Genomic DNA, 18,871 nt, shown 5'->3' on the forward strand with positions numbered 1-18,871 from the left:
ATAAGTAGATGTACAGATAAAATATTTACGCTTTTATCTACACTTCACTTCTGCCTGTGTTTTAGTGAGATGGCAAGTAAGTAACTGGAATAAAAGTGGAAATAATATTTGAAATAATTCCTTCCTTTTGATTAAATTCTCTGCAAGAGCTGTGAAGAGAGTCAATCACTGCAGTGACAGCAGTGCAGTGACCTGGGAGGTCAGAACTCAAAGGTCCAATTAAGACACTCCCGTGATAAAGTTCGGCCCCTCCAGTTTGTTCTTCTATTTTTCTTAAGCTCATTTAGCACTAACTACTGGGAAGTGAGGTGATGGATATCAGAAGTGGGTCTCAAAAGTAGAGGTGTGCAGAAAAACCCATTTCTCACTGCTGGAGCAAACCGAGCAGGTCCAGGGTGCACTTCAGCACATCCCAGGAGGGACATTTGAGCCTGGGCGAGGGAAGGCACACTGGGATGTGCCTCTTCTCTCCACTGACTATAGGGAGAACATAATGTGAGCAGCTCAGATATGGATATGGCATCCCAAGCTGTAAATATCTAAAATTAGCTAAGAAGAATGTCATCCCCAGCCTCTTATTGCCTGATTGATCATTACACAAGTGTAAATAATCTGGCGTCCAACTAATGAATGTTTCATTTCCTCGAGCACATGCCCTGACCCTCAATGAAGAAATCTTTGAGAGCTATCTTTGGTTTACAGGCTCAGCTGGTATTTCAAGTTGGGAAGTATTAAATCAGTATTTCTAGAAGAATCTGCTGCTGACCAAAGGCACTGAGGGATTGAGAGAAAAGGACAAAGTTTGCAGCCTGCGTGGGACAGCCTGGCCAGGGAGTCAGCTGAAGGGTTAGGGGAGAGGTGAGCTGAGAGTTAACACCCCCCAGCAGTGAACAAGAAGAATTAAACAATAAATAAAAATACTGCCAGGTTCTCCTCTTTGTATTTGGAGGAGAAGAAAAAAAGGGAGCAAACGAAGGGTTACAACTTTGCCAGGAACTTCTCAAAATACTAATTATGAAAAGCATGAGTGCTTATCCCCTGCGACCCAGCAAACCTCTTTTATTATCTCAACACTCTCCTACTGACTTCTGTCCCCTTGTGAGGAAGGCAAACCTATTATTTTGCTGCTTCTGATTAGGCTCCTGCCATTCCAAGGGTTCTGTATGTGCTTCATTTGAAACCTGTGACATTTCCATGGAACAATACAGGGCACATCCAGAAAGTAAAACCTCTGTACATCTGTCTACAGAGTCCATGGCCTGCAGATGTAAATTAATGGGGGCCTGACACCTTCAATACCTGTTTTCTATGGTCTCTGTTACAGTAGGGCCAGACTCCTAAGACCTTTAAATTACACCACACCACAATAAAGAGCAAATAGTACTTGTGGGTTTATGCACACTGTTGGAATATAAAATTTTAATACAATCAAGCTGTAAGCATCACTTAAGGTTTACTATATTGCCAGCAAGTTATGGCTTTAGCAATGAAAAAACCCCAAGCGATTATAAAATGCTGGGTTTGCAGCAGGCAGGCAGGGTTTTTTTTCAGAAGGAATTGGTATTTCCAGGCAGCAAACACTCTGTCAGGGTGGTGGCAAGCTGCTCAAGGGATGATATTTGATTATGACTCCTTGCATGGTGGGAAGTCTGACTGTCCATCACGGTACAGTTACAGATTACACAATAATCTATAAACAGTTTACAGTGGGATGGTTTGCAAACGCTCTGCTAAAAACAGAAGGTTTACATGTGTGTTCTCTGTTTACTCTGCGGGGCAGTTATTTAGAAAACTGAGAATGAAAAGTTGAACAACGAACAAAACAAAGATGGATTGTTCACAGTGAGCTTTCTGAAATATTTCAGTGAAGCATTAAAGCAGCTTTTAGCTCTGCTGGCAGGGGCTGAACCCTCCCAGGAGCTGTATTTGGAGCTGCTGCTGACAGAACTCATGTTTGGGAACAGATCAGTTGGTAGACTGGTAACTGAGTTAACAGCAGATGCGGGTGTTTGTCTTAGAGAGGGTTGTTAAGTTCAGGAGCAGAAATTTTCGGGGTATACTTGAAATAATGTGGGTCGGGACAGCAGGGATTTCCTGCCTGGGTTATTCTTCCCTCACCTCTTCCAGAGGAATAAGGAGAAAAGCAATGCCCATACTCATATTCTTGATGACCTGGGACTATCAGGTTCCCCCTGTGCAATGCCCCCTCTCTGCTACTGATGATGCCCTTAACCCACCTGCCAGGGAACGCAGAGCAGCAGCAGCTGAACAACACCCTGGAAACCCTCAGGGAAAAAAAAGTGCAGCTCAAGTCAAAATGAGTTCTCTCCTTTTTCTCTCACTTTGAAACATCTGTGCCCAGGTCACAGAACAAGCTCAGTTCTGCTGTAGGTCCCAGCCTTGCTCACGTCCCTGGAAATGCCCAAGGCCAGGTTGGATGGGGCTCTGAGAAACCTGGGCTAGTGGAAGGTGTCTAGTGGCAGGGGGTTGGAACAAGATAATCTTTAATTATCCCTTCCAACCCCAAATTGTGACTCTGTGAGTGCCATGCAAGGCCCTGACAAACTGCAGGTTATAGGGGACCATTCACTCTTGAAGCCTGGGATGAGACCAAGTAATGCTGTAGGAAAATCCAGCTAGCACTGCAATAAAGTAGCACAGAACAGGAATTCCCATCATTCACCACTAGATATAGATTGGGCAGAAAGCATCCACTACCACCAAATAAATCAAACCAGAAGTTTGCAAGAGCCAACCCTTCAGAAAAGACCTTTTTCCTTAAAAAACACAGGGAAAAAGCTGTGGCAGAGATTATATCCTGCACCTTAGTAATAAAGTAAGTGTTTAACAGAGAATAAACCACTCAATACGTTCAGAAAGAAAATTCTTTTGGAGGAGGAAACTGGCAACTGTTTTCTGAGATTTCTAAAAAAAATAACTACATGCAACAATGATGTTAAAAGCAAAACAGAACAACACCAAAGACAGATTAGGCACATTTACTTTCCTTTCACGTAAGTGCACTCGCACACCCCCATGCACACTCTCTCCTTTGATGACTACCAGCATTTACTGAAAGCCATTTCAAGAAATCTTTAAAAAGTTCCTCCTTCCCAAAAACCTTCAATCTCAAACGAGACTCCAGTTCCAGTGAGGAACATGAAGGAACTCTGGAGGGCCCTTCCAAGCCCCTCTGCAGAAACAGCTGCAGCTGGGGAAGATATTCCTCCTGCTCGGCTGCTCAGTGCCCCTTCCTGCCACACCCACGGACCATCAATCATCCCCAGGTCACTGGAGAATCCCTCCCATGCTCCAGTGCACAGCCAGCCTTCATCTGTTCCTGCAGCACTCACCGGGATCTCGGGGAACAGCATCTCAACCCTCTCTGCAGCTCGAGGTCGCCGTGCTGGGTGACACCCAAGCTCTCCCATCACCCACCCTGGCCCTCCCCTTCAGGGCTTTTTTTCCCCCCAGGGACATGGAAGTTATTTAGAGGCTCCTCTCAGACAGCAGAAATTCGAGCAATTTTCTGTATGGCTTGCTCACAATCCTGATTCAGCTGTAAATAGACTCCCAGCTGAAAGTCCATGCACACCATGTTTTTAAGCTGTACCAGAGCTAGAGGGATGCAGGCTGACATGCACTGATGCTAAAAACCCCAGAGTGCTGCATTGTGATTCACATATTTCCCTATGGCAGTGGGTTTGGAGGAAATTCTGGAGGAGAGGCATTAACCCTACTGAGTCCAACAAAACTCTGCAGGCGTCTGAAATTGGAAACGTTTTCCAGTTGCAAATAACGTCGCAGAAACATGAGCTTACCTGCTAAAGGGAGAAGAAAACGGGGTTGAATAGCAAAAAGGGCAGACTTTGCAGCAGGTTTCCGAGAGTCACATGAAAATTCTTGACAGGCAACACAAACTGGTTGAAAAAAATTCAGCCCCTGGCAAAAAAGGCAGCTCTGCAACAAGAGATGAAGAGAAAAGCAGCATTGCAAATATTGCTATTCTAGAATGTGGTTCAAGAGTGCACTAATAACCCCCTAATGGCACACAAAGAAGTAAAATAAGCAGGATAATCAGTGCTGTTCCACCTCATCACTGACACAAATATTTCTTCTTGCACTTTTCCCCTTTGTTTTATTTTCTTGGGGGGGAGCAATTAACTGGCACCAATGCTGAGAGCTACACTTATCACTAAAGGAGTAAGAGAGTTTCCAAGAGCACACACAGTGCAAGTGGTTCTGTCTTCCAGCACTAAGGAGGTGACATGAAGAGGTTGGAAGTATGCTGCATGATCTGCTGTGATCAGCTTTGGAGAGCAGCTGCCCTGGAAGGCCCACAAAAGTCTGAAATGCATCATCTGGAAATACTGGAAATTCTTTCTCTAGGGCTTCAAATTATGGCTGCAATGTCACTGCCTGCCCTGCTCTGGTCTTGAAGTGCCTCTCTAAGATGACTATTAACACAACAAAAACACCAGAGTGGGTAACTTGGTACAGCAAAGAATTTAGAATTATGTGACTTGAATACAAACATCCTCATAATTTAAATATTTTTTTAAATCAATAAATATCAAACACTCTTAGGAAAAAAACTCTATACACACACATACCTATATACATACATATACACAGTGGTATTCACATGCATCCACATTCTGAGTACAGCTCTCCATGCCTTGCACTTTGCACAGGCATTAGTAACACACTGCTAAATTTAACTAGAAATGTAGAGCTGTCCTGCTTGGCTCAGTTCACCCTGGGCACAAACCACTCTTGCTTTCGTTTCGTGGCGTTTCAGACCCACTTCCCGAGGATGTCACAGCTTGAGTGCAAAAATATGTATTTTAAGGTTAATCTTTGCTGTGCTTGAGAGAACTGAATAATCCCCTTATACTCCCACCTTTTGTCTGAGCTTCACTCTGTTACCACTCATTTTAGGTGTTGCTTTGAGGCAGAGCTGTGTGGAGCTGGGTTTTTCTGCCTGCAGCGTGTTCAGGAGCTCAGCCGGGAGCAGAAACGGGGCCATCACCCCCAGCCTGCAGGATGCAGGGCCACAAACTGCTGCTTTGGGCACCTGGGGGCAAGGCAGGGAAAGCAACCTCTCAGTGGCACCTGGGAGGTGACACCTGGACGGATTTGAGGTGAGGGATGTAGACGAAAGCACAAGATGTGAGCGTGGTACGCTGGGTGTGGCACACCAGGCCAGCAAAAACTCCTGTGGACACAGCTGGATGTGGCACCAGCACATGGAAAACTGCCTTAAGCAAACAAGATCTATCAGGGTAGAGCTTTGTTGATGGAGCTGGGTTTATACTGGCAGTGCCTGGCAACTCCCAGAGTGGTCAGGACACTGAGGGCTTCCAAAAGATCCACTGATCTCAGCTGGAAGCGGATCCTTTCAAAGCACACACCCAAAATAACAGGTTTCCCTCTCTGGAGGCTTTCCAAACCCACCTGGACGAGTTCCTGTGTCACTGAATGATCTCCAGAGGTCCCTTCCAACCCCAATAATTCTGTGAGTCTTATAATCAGTTTTGGCTTTTTTTCCCCCCCCTCCCTGGTTAAAAGGCAAACTGAACAAGATTCATCATTTTCTGCTTGAAAGTATATGAGAAATCCCACTGATTTTAGACAGATATTATGGACAGACAGTGCAATAATATTTAATCAGTTCCCAGAAGATTGGATACCTATGGATATGGAAATACTGTTTTGCTTGGAGATCGTGCTTTGACATTTCTGTGCCAGCAGACAAAAAAAATCTTCCATTTTGCCTATAACTTGTGATAATTTGATTAGTCAGGATAATAAAACTACATCACAGTGCTATTCTTCAGGATTTAAGGGGGTCATTTCAGAATGAAATTCCACTGCCGTTTTTACTTAAACCAACCTAACTTTGATGATCAAAGCTCAGCTATTCCACCAATGCAAGCACGAAGGATAAATTATGATTTTTTAAAAACTTGTGAATTACATTTATCTTACTTTCATCTAATATCCTGTATATCTTAAACTATTTATAGGTTTGGGGGGAAAAAAAAAAAGAAAATGCCTGAAAAAACCAACCCATGATGCTGCTGTACACTGTAATTAAGCATATTCCTCACTCCTGCTGAGCAATCAGTGCGTTACTTTGGCAGATAAAGCAAATGAAGAATTCATTTGTTATCAAGTACTGATGCCATGCCTTAAACCAGGCATCTCCCAGAGGCAGAATTCCAGAACTGCTTTCCAGTTTCCTCAGGCACACACTGCTTACCCACCCCTCCACCTGAACACGGGGAAAGCAGCAACACGAGTCTCTGAGGAGAACCACTGGGAAGGACCCAAAATACTTTTGCAGGCAAAACCATCAGGTTGTAGCTTTAGAGACCTCCTGTCCAGCATGGAAAAAAACCTGACTCTGGAGGGTCTTGGACCCTAAAGCTGCCACAAAGTCCAGATTCATCTCAAGCTGCTCTGAGCCACAGGGCAGTGTCATTTCCAGGGATGTTCCACACATGAGGCAGAGGAGGAAAAGATGCAGCAGATGATTCTTGGCTGCTGATGCCACTTGAAAAAAAAAAAAAAACAACAGCTGTTTGGGAATTTGTTCAAAACCAAAATGCTACTCCTGGTAGAGAGTTGTCCAAATGTTAGAGAGTATTAAAAAACAAAGGGTAAAACGCAGGATCATTCCTCACAAGTGCATGACAAATAATACAACTGCCCTCCCTTTCTAAGTGACTGCATTTTAAAATTAATTTATTTGTGACTGCGGGTGAAATTTGATTTCTCACACAGCGTGAGCTTGCTCAGTGAAGGGAATGTCAGCTCCTCCTCAGGACTGACAAGGAGAGCTGCTGTAAATCAGCATTTCAGTGGAGCTGACAGAGTTGCCCCACTTATCACCCACTGCTCAGGCAGCTCCAGCCCAAGGAATCGGTCACACGGACTCTAATTTCAGGTATTACTGTGCATGTCTTTCACTCCAGCCCTGAGTGGCCAGCAAATAAGCTCTATAATTTCAGTGACTACAAAGGTCCAAGCCAAGAATCAAGGCACTGGTGACTGCAATTAAAGGCCAATCAGCCCGGCGGGTGATCCAGGGCTGGCTGCTCAAACCCACGGCAGCACCAGCAAGGACCTTCTCCTACTGGAAGGTTTTACTCTGGGGCTGCAGTGACAGGGCAGCACGGCCATGGCTGGGAACTGCAAAGGCTTGCTCACCTCTTTCAGGATTTCACCAGCTCAGCCCCATCAACCAGAAGTGTGGGAAAAAAAAGTGCCCATGAAGAATGAAGTGCAAAGCCATGAATGTAAAATGCACCATCTGTGCTCTTGGCTTCATTCCTTGGTTACATACGTGCAGATTTTCCTCTGGGCTTGCTGAGCTTTATTTCAGGCTATGAAGCAAGAGGCCTTTTGTGCTCTTGGCCATCCCCTCCCCAGCCATTTCACTGGTCAGTCTACAACTGGTCCCAACAAGCAGAACCACAGGGTTCAGCCTGTGCTATCCCTGGCTTCCCAAAACCTTTCAACCTCTGAAGGACTTTTTCTTCCTTTTTTTGCCAGATATAAAAAGATGGCACTATGTCTTCTGGACTTTCCTTCCTTGATCTTTCTCCTTTAAAAAAAATATTTCCTCTAATGGAATTAAAGCTCACACTGTAGCTTCAACTTATAACTAAAGGATGGATTCTGATGAGTTCTGGCCACAGAAAAGCTCCTGTTGACTTTCCCTGGGGCAACATTGTACCTCAGACAAATAATTAGATTGTTTTTAAGGCTGACTTCTCACTGCTGATTTTTTTTTTTTTTGCTGACAGCCCATTTCTGCTGCATGTATTGCTGAGTTTCTTTTCTGCTGCAATAGTGACACTTAATCTGCTTTTATATCTCCGAGGACATAAACTAATGAAGATCAAAACCTAAAGGCAACAATTTCTCCTGAAAACCCTTGGTGTTACTCTTGAAAGAAGCCAGATGAAAAAGTTGCAGAAAGCTCTGCATTAAAAAGTGTTGACTTTAACTCTGTGGTGACAAAGAAAAAGCTAGAACATACCAAAAACAAAACTGAAAATGTAAAGCCAGTCTCTCTTGAACAATTCCAGGGATGGCTCTGCCTTAATGAAAATCACAGTAAAATATTCAACAATTTCAGCAGGAAAAAGACTGGAAAATCCTATAGCATGTATCATTTTAAACTAAATTCACACTGGTGCCCTGTTTAACAGGCTGCCCATTTACAGGGCTCACGTGAAAGTCAACATCCCACAGTGATTTCAACACAGCATTAAAGCTTCAGGTTAACTCAGGGAGAAGAGTTCTTGGATGGGTGAGTGCAGCAAAACTAAACACTAAAAGTTCCCTTTGAACTTTCCACAGGCTTTTTAAGGATGAGACAGAAAAGTCTCTCCTTTGCTTCCATTAAAGCACTCAAACTCATGAATTTTTGAAGCAGCATTTGAAGGGTTTTACTGGAAAAGGAAGCACTGAGTGTAAACGAGAGCATTTTGGAAGAATTTCACTTGAGCCCCTGCTGGGTCTCCTTTGCTGGCTCAGTCACTTCAGGCAATCTCAGGCACAGGAACTGTCAAACTGCTTTACCCCTCAATTCGAGAACTGAACAAATCCAGGCAGGATTCTCTGCACAGCAGCTTTGCAGTATCTCTGCAGCAGCATTTCTCTCCCCACCACCCCCAAAAAAATAAAAGAAAGCAGGCATTCCACTTCAGCTGCCTTTGCTTTCCACTGAAATGCCAACATTTCTCAGTGGCCTCCTTCCTCATTCCCAAGAACTGTGGGAGGTGGGAAAACAAAAAAAGGGAACATTTCAACGTGTCCCCCCTATTTATAAGCAATTCCTGCACCTGGGGGAGGCCCTGCCCACAGCCACCCTGCCCCAGCCCCTCTCCAGCCCCTGCCTGCAGAGCTGCCAGACCACACAAAGCAACCTGAAAAACATCTGCCACAGACAGCAGCTTCCTACTAGGAACAACAGAGAGATTAAGAGACTGGTGGATCCTGGGCAACTGAGAGTCACAAATCTCACCCTCCTCATCCCACCCCATGGCTCCTGGCACGGCCAGCTTTGGATGGAGCATCAGAAGAGGGAGGGAGAGGCACCTGACAGCAGAGCAGAGCCAGAAGTGACTTCCAAGGCAGCAAGGATTTGTGGCAAAAAAAAGGAATGACAAAGTCCCAACCCACAAACCCCCTTGACAACTTTATCTGCCCCTTTTCCCACATCTGCAGGCTCTGCTGAACGTGCTCTGAGGCTCACCAGCGTTATCCTGGGCATCTCTACTCAAAACACCAAGCTGCTGGCTCAGCACCCTTCAGGCACACACCTCTCACAGGTCTATTTTTAGAGCAGAGCTGGGGTCACTCATGGCCACTGTAGGGATCACAGAGCCAGCACTGGCACCAGACTAGAGACATATGCAGAACCTGCAGTGGAGTTTTACAAGAGATGCTCACAAGGCCTGGGCTGCAAAGAAAAACTGTGGTTGGGTGGCACGGGCTGGGCAAAAGGAATGGGAAATGTTGGAATCCTCCATTCCCATGGCTGCTAGGACTGCAGGGAAAGAGGAAAAAAAAAGGATAAAAAGAGAGTCCAATCCTTACACAGACAGCACTCCACAGTCAGGAATCCTGAAAGCAGAAGTAATTGTCACTTGCATTTAATAACGAGAGGGAAACAGGGAAAAAATTAATAAGAATAATAAGTAGGCAGCTCATCCTAAGCTCATTACAAATGGTTTCCCAGCCTGCAAAGAGAGATTTAAGAAATGATGACACTGCTACCCCTCCTGCCCCTCCCTGCTCTGCCAAAGCAAGGGTGGCCCTGGGCTGTGTTTTACTGTCCCTGTGCAAATCCAGTGGTGCCAAGGGGGGTGAGGATCCGGTGAAGCTGCCAGATGCAATACTGAGATCCTTTCTGCTCCACCAGCCCTGCAGATTTGGAAGAAAGGTAGCAAATAGCTGCAGGCAGCAACTTCTTATATTTCCTCTGACGTTTCTACTACACTCTCAGACTCAGATCGTGACTCTGCACGAGGCAGCAGCTGCTTAGTCAAAAGCTTCCTGAGGAAACCCAGAAACATGAGAATACAGCTCCACAGCCTGCATCTGCTGCCACACACTGCTGCCTGAGCCCCTGGGGAATATTGGGAGAAAAGGGTATAAAAGCAGTATTTGACTCCTCTCTAGTGAGGATGACACGCCTGGATATCAGAGGATAAATTACTGGGGGAGGAGACAGAGCAGGTCCCTCACCTCTTAGCTGACAAAGTTTGGGGAGATGTATTGGGCTTGGATTTACACAGAAGTTGGCAAGTTTCTGGCTCCATCAATGCTCCATCACTGGATAAACTGTGCAGCAAAGTCAGGACCTGGTGTGCTGGAGGCACCGTGGAGGGAAAGGTTTTGTGGGAATTAAACTGACTTCAAAAACAAGAGGTAAAGTGAAGTAGCAGCCATTACAGGACAAAAAGCACCTGGATCCAACTCCTCTTTCTGTGTCCTGCCATCACTAATTTATAGTGCTACAGTGCAAACACCAGGGATGTAAAAACTGTCATCTCATCATCACCTCTGAACAGTTACAAGAGACACCTTGAGCATCCAAACAATATCCAGATTTTCAGCAATAACTCAGTTGCAGAGCTATTCTCAGGGATTAACAACTGCCCAAATGGTCCTTCAGGCTCGGGAAGGGGCACTTGGCAGTGACTAATCTCTGGAAAATCTCTGTCATCGTTAGTAACACCAGGAGAGGAGTATCAGAAGTAGCATTGTGTTGGATTTTTCCATATTGGGTACACAAGGTATTCTTCTATTGCTGTCAACAGATGCTGGATCAGGACCCAGGCTGTTATGAGACCACCCCAAAGAGCCTGTGGCTCTGGGAGAGGAAAGGTGGACTCCACACACCCTGTGCTGGGGGAACCCCTCAGACACCTCTTGCCTGCCCAGTGAGATTCCAACAGAGGTACCTGAAGCCATGCACAAAAGCACACTACACCCTTGGTGTTTTTGGTTAGTTTTGGGTCTGTTACCCTGCACTCAGTGTTTGCCTGTTCTCCACAGCACTTGTTGCAGAGTGCATTCTCCTCTCAAATAAAAGGAGGGCGTTGTCCACACGCCCCCCGAGCTGGGACTGTCACACACTGGGCAGCCCCAGGCAGCAGATGGAGGCCCTGAGCTAATGAAGCATTTAAACCCATCTTTAACTCATTTTAAGCACTGAAGTAGTCCCACTTACAGCTCCAACTGGCCGTTCCCCTTTGCTTCTAGATAACCTTTTCATGTTCCAAAACTGATTGTGCTGCATTCAGAGGTATGGGATTCCATCCAGAAAAACCATGTGTGTTGAAATTCTGCCTGGCTCCCGAATTCTGAGAAAATCCTCGATGAAGAGAAGTGAGAAACGAGATAAAAGGGAGAGGATACTTAAAGGTTTCAAGCCTTTAAAGGTTTCAAGCCACTGGAGGCTCTGCCTTGGGGTAGTTTTTTGTGACCAGGCTATTTACCAGCATTAATCTTCGGTGATCTGTGCTCACAACACGGGTCATCTGCCTGTCTGGGCTGGGTTCAGACACAGCAGCGTGTCAGTGGCAGAGCAGCTGCACCAGCCCAAGTGCACAGATGGTGAGGACACAGCTCGATTCCTTCCTCCCTCTACTTCCCTCCTATAATTTTCTTTTCTCCACCTCCTCCCCCCTCCAATTCTTTGGTCGGGGAGGGGGAAGGAGAGCTACTTAGACCTCAACGTGCCTGAAGAGCAAATTAAATTCTCCTTCTAATTACTTCCTGAGTCTCTGTCCTGGCAATCTGTCCTCACCCCAGACGGAAGGCAACTGCTGCTGCACAGCTGGCTGGCACTGGCAGAGCTGGGGGGGAATGGCAGGCAGGTGTGAGGTTGGTTTGGCTCACCAGCTGCAAAGAAATCGAGGGAGGAAACCCTGCCCATGGCCCGAGCAGAGTGAGATTTGAAAGCTCTTCCTGCAGGATGGCTGGTGGTTCAGTCACAGCAAAGCCTGAGATGTATTTGTCCATTAATTCCTGGATCATGCCAGTTGACACATTTACACTTTTGCTACAGCTAAAAACTCAGTGCTAAGTAATAGAAACCTTTGGCTACTGTAAATGCACGGGCATCCCTTGACTTCACATGTGTTCATGTAAACCCTGCACTTATAATTCCTTCCAGAACTTCCCCAACCCTGCAGCACGACAGTCCAAGCCCTGGCTCACCACCTGCAAAGCAAGACATGAGCACTGAGATTTGTTTGCAACACCAGAGTCACCATTCCCAGACATCTCCTGTCACCACCCAAAGCACCACAATCCATTTAACCTCCTCTCAGTAAGCAAAAAACACAATAAATTAGGAGCTAAACTGAGTCTTGGTCTGAGATCTGCAGCACCAGCATGCTAAAGGTTTTGTTCCCACAGCAGGAAGAGGGGGGCTTTGCTGTGGTCAGCAAAACAAGGTGGTTTTAAAACATAAGCAAGTCTCTCTTCACTTCAAACACCCCCTGTGACTTTGCTCACCCTGACCAAGGGCATCATCTCCCAGCACTTTATTCCAGCACACCATGCTGGGCTGCTCAGTGGCCTGAACTGTCTTCAAATTCCACTAAATCCACAGTTTCTTCCTGTTCTTTATCAGCTTAACAAATCTGCTCCATTGCTGTCTCATTTGTAGGGGCAGGCAGGACACTGTCAAGGCAGCAGATGCAGGAGGTTGAAAAAAATAAATAAAAATTCGGGGGGGGGGGGGGGAACCAAAGCAAATGGCTTTTATTTGCTTCTGCCTGGGGTCTCTGAATGTGTGCCCAGAGCTCTGGGGCAGCCCAAGCAGTAGCAATGGCTGCCTGAGCTCCCTCATGCCCCTCCAGGAGTTCTCCTAATCACTGTGGCCACCCCAAACCACAGCCCACCTCTGGACTTCATATGGGATCATCCAGTGGTGGAGAGTTGGGTCACACCCAAAGCTCAAACCACGGGGGATCCTGCCCCCAGTTATGTGAACATTGCTCAGCAGGGCTCCTGGATAAAAAGCCATTCTAAGGTCTTCAGGACTCAGAATGTATCTGAGGTATCAGATATATCCTGCCAGGCTTTGGAAAGCTCAGGTTGAGAGAGCAGGAACCCCAAAGATGTGCCTGTCAGCTGTTCCACTGGGCTTGTGACCCTGCAGCATTCTCCACATTCCTGTAAGAGCATGAAGGAAGGAGCTTTCATGGATGTGTCCCAGCTGTTCAAAGCCACAGCCAACCCTCCCAGCAGCTGATGCTGATGGGATCACCCCACAGGGGCCATCCAGGGTCTGTCTGGACGTGCCTTTTCCTGGCCCAAAGGAAGGGCAAGCCCCACACACTTCTTCCACCAGCTGTGTCAGCATAAGAAAGACATCACCCAGACACCCAATGTGTCCTTCCAGGAGTCATATTCCATTTAATTCCCCAAACAAGGCTGCAGCAGGCTCTAGGGAGGACATGTGAAACCTGCAGAGGGGTGCTCACTGTTTCAAGAGCAGGGGCTCAGCCATCTGCCACCCACCATGTGTCTGCATGTTCACCCACATCCATCCCTGTGCAGATGAGCACCTGCATGGAAAACCAAAGGAAAAACAAGGAACGCTTAGGAAGGAGCCTAGTTCAGTTAATTCTGAACCTTTGCTGCCTACCAAACCCACTCCAGGCTGGAGCCTCCAAAGGGTTCAGAGCTCCAGCCACAGGAGCTCGTGCTCAGCCAAGCAGTGATCTGCAATTTCAATCTGCTTTTCTCATTCTTCCTGCCACCACATTTTAGGGCCAGCAAGGAACTTTTCTACTTTGCCCACCTGTGGGGGAAGCAGAACATCCTTCTTTCACATGACGAGGGCTGACAACAGAATATCTTTATTTTTTAAGCGTTTTGTTTAACACTGAATGGAGAAGCTGCTGAAAGAAGGCGAGCAAAGAAGACAAACAGGAGGGACACATTCCTCCCAAGCATTCATCACCCCCCTTGCTTGAATGAGAGGAAAATCAAAGCAGGAAGGAGAGGAAGGAGCACCACATTTTTGCCTAAACACACAGATCATGGGTAGTCTCTACGAACTTAAATTCTTACAGCTTCCAGCAGCACAAGGATTGTTCTGGCAAGAGTGGCGCTCAGTTTTAGTTCTTTTTCCCCCTAAACTGGAGATTTACTTTCTAAATGCTGCTAAAGAGACAACTGAGTGTCTGGAGAGGTCTGAGTACCAGGTAATGAAGAGGAATTCCCCTCATTTAGTCATAAAAAGCAAGTGTTAACGTGCAGGGCAGGGTCTGCGCTTAGTTTCGTGTCTCTACTCTGCCTAACACAGGGTGGTCTTGGTGCCTCAACCCAGGGGCTTAAAGGCAGAAAAAAAATCATCACTAAACAACTAAGGCAGATAAATGAGGGACTGGAACTATTTGTTAAATAAGCATGACAAAGGCTACCAGAATTAGCATCTATTAGCATCTAGAACTTCCCATGTGCTACAAAATAATTATGAGAGCCGGGATTAAAATGAGAACGATCAAGAAACCTTCATGGGAGTTTAGGAAAGACCTCAACAGTATTCAGGGGGAGATAACAGGATCTGCAATTCAGTTGCATCTCTCATTAAACATTGTTAAAAGCTCCATGAAAGGGAAATGAACTGAATTTAAATCAGCTAATAAATATTCTTTTCCTAGTAAAAAAAAAAAAGTCAAAAGGGATGACGCCAGGAGTGTATTACCAATGTTAAGAACTTGACCCTAAAAACAGCAGAAGAATTTATTGTATGTGAAGATGCTAAGCATAAACCTTGCATCTTGTTCCTGGCTGGGGATCATTCTTCAAATCAAATATTCAGGTAAACTGAGAAGTCCCTGATGACTCTAACAAAGTATAGACAGTGCTGCAGATGGGAAAAATTCATCTTTTAATCTGGATTAGTATTTTCTCTCCTGTCTGTGTAACTGTAGACAATTCTGGTAGTCATACAAAACACACACTTAAGCCTGAGTATCTCCAGGAAATTGTTTAATAATGATAAATGAACAAAAGTCATGCAGAATAAAATGGAAAATCGACTCGTGCTGGAATTACGCATTACAGAATTAATTTGGGAAGGATGCTGTAATGCCAAATGTGAGCCATGCAAGCAAATCTCACTAGCTGGGGCCAACATCTGGCTTCTTATCTGAACCTTCCAAGCTGCTTCTCAGTTATACAAAACTGGCTCGGATATTTTATGAGACTCTCAAATTTTCCAATACTTTCTGTCTTCAGGGATGCCAGAATTACTACAAGAATGTCTTTTTCCTGGCACTTTGGAGTGAGTCAGACCTCCCTGATAGGACACACTACGGGATAATTCATACCAGGAACTTTATTTAGGAGGAGTGGTTTTGTCATGCCGAGCCAAACCAATCATCTGTTAAGTCTGATAACCCACTGACAGCAGCCTTTGCCTAGTCCTCCAGGGCAAAAATGGAAATAAACTTGGAGAAAGAAAACAACCACAAACCCCAGCAAAACAAACAAACAAACCCACGAGCACAAAGTCGTGGTCACCACCACAGAGCAGCCAGGGGTGCACCAAGGCTCTGTGCAGGATCCTTAGGGCCCATATTTTTAAAAACTAGTTGATGCTACAAACCCAAGTCACACCTATGCAGACAGCAGTGGGTGCTTCCTCTTAGAGGGAAAACTGGATATGAAATTAATTTACTCACTGTAATCAATGAAAAATCACCAAATGCAGTTTGCTGGTATTTCTACAGATCAGGATATAAGTAGATAATCAAAGGAATAAGAAGTGGCCCTCTGTTCTTCCTGGAGAGAACCTCACCAGAATATTTTACAGAAAGAAAAATTAATATAGTGGTGAAAGGAAAACCAGCAGTACTGGATTACAGAGAGGCTGGATGAGCACATCCAAGCTGGGTTAACACACTTTCTGGAAGATCACTTAACTTCTCTCAGCTTTCTGATCTCCTTTGCAACCAAGACAACAAAATTTCACATTTTTCTTCTAAATCTCCACATCAAATGGACAACACAGGAAGTGAAAATCTTGTACCAAGTCACCAGATGAGGAAATTTTGGGACTCAAGTTACACTTAATTAAAAGAGGCTCATCCTTAAGCCAGCTCTGTAAATGCTTTTCAATGTTTTCCCTGCCTGCCCTCCAATAAACCATTCATGCTGAAGACAAACAGTCTCCAACTTTTAAAGCAGCCACTGTGAGTCAGAATAAAAATACTCCTCCCTATCTAGCAACAACACACCATCTTGGAGCCCTTATAACTGCACCTGTTCTGCAGGAAGAGCATGTCTAACTTATATAACTCTGGTTTATTCTGGGATACAACGAGAAATCGAGTGGAGGAAAGATGGCACGTTATGGCACCAAACCACTCAGGGGTCCCATCAGGCTTCTCATGAGCTGACCCACCTTGAATATGAAAGCAGAAAACCAGCACACAGCAGCACCATAACAAAACAATTAAGTTCAAAATCGCAGCATCTTTATATTCTTGGAACCACGTTCTAAAAAATAACTCAACCCCAAAGAAAGTGATTCATTCCAAACACAAGCAAAGGTGAGACCTTGGACTGAAGACCTGCTGGGCCTGACCCAAAGCTGCAGCATCTCCCACATTTTGGATCATGGCCCTCAGCCCTTCCAATCCCTTTATGCATCACCTACAACTTCAGCAGAGCTGCACAACCCTTTAACTTAAGCAAGAACTCAGTGTTGTGTCAGCAAAGGAAGAAGCAAGAATATCCAAGAATATCCATTAATTTTTTTTTCCCACCAGTAATGGCTGGAATGTAAAGCAGGAAAACACCCCAAGCCTGCTGCTTTCCAACTTTTCCTCCAGAGGAGAATCCCACATGGGTCCAAGGACACAAATTAACAGAGTCAATGCAAACCCAGCAATATTTCCAGCCTGGCCTGCTGAGCTCACCCCAGGAGTGCCTTCCATCCCTTCCCTACTCCCATATTCCCTCCCTGCATGATCAGAACGGCATTTGTTTTAAACTATAATGGCCCAAGTGTCAGCTGCCAGCAAGATAAGTGATCAAATATCTCCTGGATCGGCAGCTAAGGATGGAATAATATTTATTCCTTCATCCAGTCCATCTCCTTCCATACAGGAGGCAGCAGGGAATGACTCCCTTCCAGCAGACCACAGCGGGCAGCTGAGCAGAGGAGCTGCCCTGCTGACTCCAGAGCCTTGTTTCCAAAACCTCCACCCTGACCCCCGGGACTAGGCCAGGGGAGACGTGACCCTGAGCCACCAGCCCTGCAGAACATCTTCCAGGGCTCTCTGGGAGCTTTACACAGCCCTGACCAACAACCCAACCAGCATTTTTCAGGGAAGATTATTTAGCTTCATTCCAAGCAGCTTGTCTTGATGTTCAAGTTACCCTCTCTAAGTGAAATCTAGTTGCACCCTCTTGCAAAGGCTAAGAGATTATCTTTTGAGCACCCACACCTGAAAGTGCTGGTGTCTTTGCTTCTTAGATTATCTATGTTAAGCATTTTTAATCACTCTCCAGAAATGCCCCTTTGCTCTCCTGAGCAGCTCTTTCCCTTCCCTCAGAAACTTTGGAAGGGCAGGTGTCCCATATTTAAGCCGGGGGGCCAGATGCACCCACACTGCACATATAAAGCTTGTTATCCTTCCATTCCTAACTGGAATATCACGGCCAAGTGAGCTGTGTGGTGTCACTGCTTCCCTGCAGCCCTGCCCGACCACGGGCCCTCCATTTGTTCCAGCCCTGTGACTGGGGGTGCTCCTTCACACCCCGTTCACACCTTAACCCATCATTCATTTGCCTTTCCCAGTCCCACTCCTCAGTCTCCTCAGATTGTTCTGCACCAGTGCTCTGCCTGCCCAGGGACAGCTTATTGCCAATAACTGCAGACACACGAGTTTCACACATGAAAAGGTAAAACCCACTGAGCTTTGTTCCCTCCTCAGTTGGCATCGCCCCAGCTCCTCTATCACACCACCCCGAGCAGAAATGCTTTACTCTGGTACAGGAGAAGCTTCACCACCCCGAGCAGAAATGCTTTACTCTGGTACAGGAGAAGCTTCACCACATTCCCCAAAAGAGCTGCTGCTTTGTCTGCTCGCACCATCAACATAAGGGTACCTCTGTGGTGATATCCAACACCTCTGGGATCACCACTGTGCCCCAAACCACTCCTCGGCCTCCCAAGCAGATTGAATTTCAGCCTGAGGGACACAAAGGAGGATATTGTGGCTATCTGATGGGCAGAAAGGGGTTTGGGGTTTACAGTTCCTGGGAGTTTTCAAACAGTCACAGGGAAACGTGACAGAAAGTAAACATCTTGCCACTGAAAACAGCTCAGAATAGAACTGACATCTCATTTTTGTCAGACTCTGTCTTTGTTTCAGATCCATAATCATTAAAAGAAACAGATTTCCAACTCAATTGTCCAAGCAAAGGAATGCCCAGCCCGGCTGTGTGGTGTTTTCAGAGTTAGCTGTCAGGTTTTGTTTAGCATTCTGCACCGGTCCTACGCTTCGGCTCGCCTGGAAATTTTAAATGCAAATGTATTTGCAGGGTGGCATGTGAGAACAATATCAGAATTTTACCTCACACAACAGCTCCCCTCTCGGTTCCATTCAACTCCCTTTTCCTCCTTCCCTAACACAGAGATCTTGCAACTACTAAAAAAAAGAACAAGGCTGAAACAAGAAAATCTTTACCTATTATTTTTTCCTACAGAAAGACTTTCCCAGGCCCCTCTGCTAAAACAAATCTAAACAAACCTAAACCACGGTTTAAATAATGCTTTAAAATCGCCTACGACTCCAACCTGAGACGCAGAGCA

General features: G+C 45.8%; 1 protein-coding gene across 3 annotated transcripts in view; it reads right to left on the reverse strand.

Annotated features, from left to right (window-relative positions):
- PRR5 (proline rich 5) overlaps window positions 1–18,871 on the reverse strand; it is a 74,802-nt gene that overhangs the window by 53,184 nt on the left and 2,747 nt on the right. Inside the window, exon 2 of one of the 3 annotated variants that reach the window (XM_051772416.1) lies at window positions 3,822–3,960. The exons of the other annotated variants lie outside the window; for them this stretch is intronic. The gene's annotated coding sequence lies outside the window, so the exon portion shown is untranslated. The remainder of the gene's footprint in view (window positions 1–3,821; window positions 3,961–18,871) is intronic. 3 annotated transcript variants of the gene reach the window in all.

Source organism: Manacus candei, unplaced genomic scaffold (genome assembly GCF_025592945.1).
Source record: "Manacus candei isolate 608988 ecotype Guabito, Panama unplaced genomic scaffold, ASM2559294v1 h1tg000153l, whole genome shotgun sequence".
Classification (NCBI taxonomy): Eukaryota; Metazoa; Chordata; class Aves; order Passeriformes; family Pipridae; genus Manacus; species Manacus candei.